The sequence below is a fragment of the Ambystoma mexicanum genome, chromosome 8 (assembly GCF_040938575.1).
Source record: "Ambystoma mexicanum isolate Mex_15411 chromosome 8, UKY_AmexF1_1, whole genome shotgun sequence".
NCBI classification, from domain to species: domain Eukaryota; kingdom Metazoa; phylum Chordata; class Amphibia; order Caudata; family Ambystomatidae; genus Ambystoma; species Ambystoma mexicanum.
Window position 1 is genome coordinate 501854128 of NC_090929.1, and position 6000 is coordinate 501860127.

Consider the following 6000-nt stretch of genomic DNA (forward strand, 5'->3'; position numbering starts at 1 on the left):
GGGATGCAATAGAATTGTCCAGTTCAATTATCTCTTGTTCCTTCGTTGGATTTTGGCAGACAGGACCTTGAGACGCCGTAGAATGTTTAGGTAATGGTACAGTTTTGCTTGCAATTTGGAGAGTTGTCTTTGCAATATTGAAAATTGTCGCTACTTTAGGTTGGTCTTTGGTTTTTTTCCTGTTTTGGCGTTTTGGGCCAGAGAGTTGGATCGTCTTGGAAGAAAAGGTGTTTACACCGACAGTTTTTTGCTCCTTCGAAATCGACGTCGATATTAGCTCCTTTGGAGCCACAAATGAGCTTCTTGTGTGGAACTGCCACTAGGTTTGGCTTCAATTAAATTTTGGAGATAAGCGAATTTAGCGTCTTGTTGTTTATCTTTCTCGGCATTTTTTTGGATTAGCGCTGTGATGAAGCCCTATAGGAACGTTATTTTAGTGTTTATTGAGGATGATAGGGTTAGCAAGTCTTTCATTGAGTCATTTATTGACTCATATAGCTTTACAAAGGGAGCCAAGCCACCGAAATTGCTGACATGATAATGACAAGGTCCGTTTTTTTTGGTGGAGTCTCTTTGTGCAGGGTCCCAAAACTGCTGGGTCTCTCATTCCTGAGTGGGGTTGAGATGCTATATTGAAGGCCACTTTGGGATGGTGGTCTTCTGATGTCATGATGCCGGCTCCCGGGGAGCCGGTTCAAGCCCTGCGTCCCCGAAAGCGGACATCCAGTCCCCAAGGAAGGACCCAGCAACCCCATATAGGGGCCCTTTGGACAGTGTCCTGGCGCCTATGGCGCCAGGCTCATAAAAGACATCAGTCCTGGCGCCATAGGCGCCAGGCTCATTATGGAAGTGCTTGGGTGCACTTACCTGATGCAGACCATGCTGCAGGATCCCGGCCTCCGTGAGGCCTGAAAGGAACTACTTTACCTGTGGGACTAATTTACCATCCAGGCGTGGTCGGGGAAGGGTACATACCTGATTGGAGGAAGGATACATACCTGGAACTTCTTCCAAGGCTATTTAAGCCCCACCCGAACAGCCACACGTGCTTCGCGTTGTTCTGCATCTAGCAGCTGGACGCTCACCGTGTCTGCTCCTGCATCCTGACTTCTGCCACGCCTGCCAGCATCCTGGATCACCTGCAAAGGAAGAGAAGAAGAGAACAGAAGAAGGAAAAGTCCTTACCTGCTAAATCCGCATCCCGGAGACATCTCGCAGACAATCCTGAAAAGGAAGACTTTTATTTAAAAGCTCATCGCGTCGATCGCTGCAGCGCCACATTCCACTCACCTTTACAGGGCGCCTCCATGTTCAGCAGCGATCATCCGGATTCGCAGTCACGCCCCAGCGCCTAGGGAGAAAAAGACCAGCACAAAAGGTGAGAGAGAGAAGGGAATAAGGAAAGCTAAATCTCCATGTTAAGACTTACCGGTTGATTCATTCCCTCTTCATTTCGGGTCCGCGACGCATCCTGGCCTTTCCGGACCCCGGCCCCAAAGAGGAAAAAAAGACATCAGCGTTAATGAGCGAATGAAAAGACATTACCAAAAAACGCTCATTAAAGACTTACCTGATTTCTACAAGGATTTCACCTCTAATCTCGGGTCGGTGCCTGTTCCCCAGCATTCCGTACCCCGGCCCCTATGGGGAAAAAGACACTAGCATTAGTACATTAATGCATGGACACAAGGGGAACCTCTTATCAAAAAACGTACCTGGAAGCCAAGCAAGTTTGGTTCTCACCAATCCGAAAATCCAGTGAAGTAACTGGATACCAACGCACCCCTGCATCAGAAGCAGGATGGAGAGCTCGTCCTTCCAGACCCTAAGGTGAGACTCTACGAGGAATCACAGAAGGGTTTCGAGGAGGGTGAGAGGGGAAAGTGGGAGGCTGATTGCATTACCCCGCAGACAGTTAATCCCCTATTTTCGCCTACAGAAGGATGCTTCTGCGAGCCAGACAAGCCAGATTTGGGGGCCCGGTCCAGTCCGTCTTCCGAACCCTGCGCATCACCTTAGAAGAGGTCACAGCAGCGCGAACCAGGCCAGCGCTTCCATGGGAGTCAGGTGAGCGTTACATCTGACTGGGGTGTCACTGTTGTTCGTTCTTTGCTCCAACTGGGCCAAAACTGGTTGGGCCTGTGCTAATAGACGTGGGCTTTTATGATTACGTCCATTAGCAATAGAGACGTTGGTTGACGGAATTAGTAGCTCATTTCCAAGTCCCGGCCTCTCTGTGGAAAAGGATGGAACGTCATCCTCAAGCAGGTCGATTTGAGCCAAGGCTGTGCCTAGGGACGGTGGATTTTGGGTGTTATTCCTCTCCTTCATTACGACCGGAGTTTCTAGGCCAGGGTCGACATCCTGCGCACAAGGGGGAGCTTCTAAGAGAGCTTGAGATGATGCCGCTGTAATTTTCCCTTGGTTAGAAGCTGAAGGGACTAAGGGAGCTTTGGTGGTGGCATCTAATAATTCGGTGTCTGAAAGTTCCGCCTCAGAATCAAATTTCCTTTTTGTTTGTTTGAAGAAAAAGTCTTTCAGTGAGTGAGCGGTCATAGCGTTTTGCAAAAACGGCTTTCCAGATTCACTCTTTTGGGCTGGAGCCCTAGGACCTTTTCTGTGATGTTGACGATCTTGATTCAGTAGTTCTCCCTGTTCCTTGAGAATCTTTTTTGTTAACACTCTTTTTTTTAACAGTGCCAGTGCTATGTCCCTTTTTTGCCTAATTAGTTCATTTGTAGAAGCATTCAATGGGCTGCAGTTTGATTCTCGATCTAGGTCACAGTCCATGTGTTCCTTCCCCTCTGAATTCAGAGTGGTATTCTGAATGGGCCGTAGTAAATCCGCCACGGCAGCGGAGGGCGCCTCTGTTATGGTGCAGAGTTTATTCAATGGCTTTCCCGTCTGGCCGGGACAGGGCTCCGCCAGTGAACCAGGGCGTAACACCTCTCCCCTCGACTCCTGCGCCGTACGCGGGTCCGAATTCTGGCTCAAGAACTCGCCAGCCCCGGCCGCTGCCTGGGCGTGGACGCACAGAGCACCACCAGACTCCCCCCCGCTGAAGACTCCTCGACCCGCGAGCTGAGGTCGGCCTCGCGGCGTCCTTCGACACCGTTCGGCTCCACCTCACTCGCCGCAACGGAGGCCCGCGGGCCAGGAGCAGGCAGCAGTGCGAAGGAACGAGCTGCCGGGAGCTCGTCCACCAGCGCCGGCGACAGACGTTGGGACGGAGAAGAGTTTGCGGGGAGACTCCCATCCGCATTTGTAGGTAAGGGCTCCGCCTGCATTCTTTGGAGCAGCGCCCTAGAGGGGTTTTGGGGCGATGGAGAGTCAGATGGGGAGAACATTGGTTGCAAGGCGGGTGCATCTTCTCCGCTAGAGACCTCGTAACTCTCCTCTCCCTCCTCGTCCGTGTCCTGCGAGTTTCTGGTTGCGTCTTCCGAGAGGCAAGGGGCCAATTCGGAAGGAATTGGGCACAATTGTGCAAAAACGGTGGATGTTGTTTTCTGTACTGGTATACAGGGAATGGATTTGATGTTATCATTATGCCCCCCGCTAACCCTCAGACTCGGCTTTGGACTTTTGCAAGTTTCTTTCCGGTTATGAACTCGGACGTATCCACTCCTCAGCACTCTGCCAGAAGGGCTTTTTAGCGGAGTTTGAGGAGTAGAATTGTCCGAGGTGAGGGAGTTATCACTGTGTGGTTGTGTCTTTCTAGGGATCAGCGGCATAGTTTTTGGGTCCACTAGCGAAGCCATGTCTCCACACCTCCGAGCCTCTGTAGTCTGCTGAAGACTGCTCGCACCTGATTGCAGATCCGTTGCAGACGCCTTGGGCGCCACCCGCGCCATACAGCCGCACAACAGCCGACGCCCTCTACCCCTATCGGGCTCAACGCCGCGAGGGTGAACGCGGGTGCGTTTTCAAATGGTTTCCAATCACGTGATGGGTCACGTGGTCGCCAGCAGGCTCTGCCCCCTCCAGGGAACGAAGGAGCAGCCAGCAAGAGTCCAGGCTGACTAGCAGTGCTGTGGGTCGATTTGCAGCTCTGCAGCCTCAATGGGATAGGTGGGTACAACTGCTAGTCTTTTCTCAAATTACTTTTGTGCAACGAACATTTCCACATACTACTTAAACAAGATCTAAAACAGTTTCAAGCAAAATACCATTGTCTGAACAACTCTGGCTCACTCATATGCAACACCTGAGGGGGACAGAGGGATACAACAACTGTACAAAGCTGGTCCAGTCTTACCGTTATCTGCACCCATCTGATTGTATGCCGACTGCTTGGGCAAGTGAGCTACTGCGCTCTATTTCACGGTCTCCGCACCTGTTTGCTACGACCCCTCGGACTGTCTTGTACACTCTCAGTGAAACCCTTTTCTGTATGTTAAACACCTCACAGTAGAGGCCGCCGTTAATATACATATTGTGTGCAAGCCACTGATAAAGGCGGCAAGGCGGACACAACTGTTTACAAAGTGGCGTGGCTTGGCTTGCGTCCGCCCTGCGAGGAACGAACAGCCACTTCCTGAGCCATTTACTCGGCTCTTTTTGATGGATGCTGGGAAAAGGGGCGGAGTCTCTGCCTAAAAATGAGATAAATGTATATTTGAGTGCTATAATTATAAAAGAAAACAACTATATATTTAAGAGCGTGATTCTTAGTCCATCAGTAATACCAGAGTTCATTGGGCATACCAAACAAAGTGTTCTCCAGGGACACAAGGTAATTCCTTCAGAGTTCCTCAGCCGAACAGCCACTTCTTGAGCCACTTACTCGGAGCGCGCGCGCAGGAGCACATGCTCAGCTCTTTTTGATGGATGCTGGGAAAAGGGGCGTAGTATCTGCCTAAAAATGAGATAAATGGATATTTGAAAAGAAAGCAACTATACATTTAGGAGCGTGATTCTTAGTCCATCAGTAATGCCAGAGTTCATTGGGCATACCAAACAAAGTTTTCTCCAGGGACAAAAGGTAATTCCTTCAGAGTTTTCTCTGCCATGCAGCCACTTCCTGAGCCAGTTACTCAGAGCGCACAAGCAGGAGCACGCACTCAGCTCTTTTTGATGGATGCTGGGAAAAGTGGTGGAGTCTCTGCCAAACAAAGTGTTCTCCAGGGACACAAGGTAATTCCTTCAGAGTTCCTTAGACGAACATCCACTTCCTGAGCCACGTACTCGAATTCAAAATCAAAATTAATTATGTTGTCATTTTTTAAAGGCCTGATTACGAGTATGTCATTAACAATAAAAAAGAGGTATTTCTGACTACTGCATCTTTTACTACACTGCCAAATTCTGAGTTTTCATATGAACCTCTGATTTGTACCCCTCCCTGGAAGTCTTTCAAGGACGGCAACCTTCTCCATATTGCCACTCTTAACTCTCGCTCAGCTGTCAAACACTCCACATATGCCGCCTTCTGGGGGAATTTGACATCGATGTCCTCGGTCTCACCGAGACATGGTTCACGGCCAACTGTGTCACAAGCTTTGACACTCTCCTCCCTGATGGCTACAAGATCCTCTCCGCGCCCAGGTCCAACCATTCCGGAGGGGGTGTAGCCCTGAACTTCACTGAGTGGATTCCTACCTCTGTCATTCCTACCCAGGTCTACTCCTCTTTCGAATGTCTCGTCTGCAGGCTCTCTCTCTCTCCTAGCCATTCCCTTACTGTGGCTACAATCTACCGGTCACCTGGTCAGATCTCCTCCTTCCTCTCTGAGTGGGTGGACCTCTCCTCTTCCCTCCTAGTCTCGACCACTCAACTCCTCCTTCTTGGAGACTTCAACATCCCCCTGGATGATTCCTGTCCTTCCCATGGACTCTTTTGCGACCTTTGCGACTCTCTCTCACTCTCTATTCTCCCCTCTGGCCTGACACACACTGCAGGGCACACTCTGGATGTTCTGATCTCCTCAGACCTTCCCCTTTCTATCCCTCTTACCACTCCTCTCTCCTGGATTGATCACTTTCTCCTTTCCTCCCAGCTCAC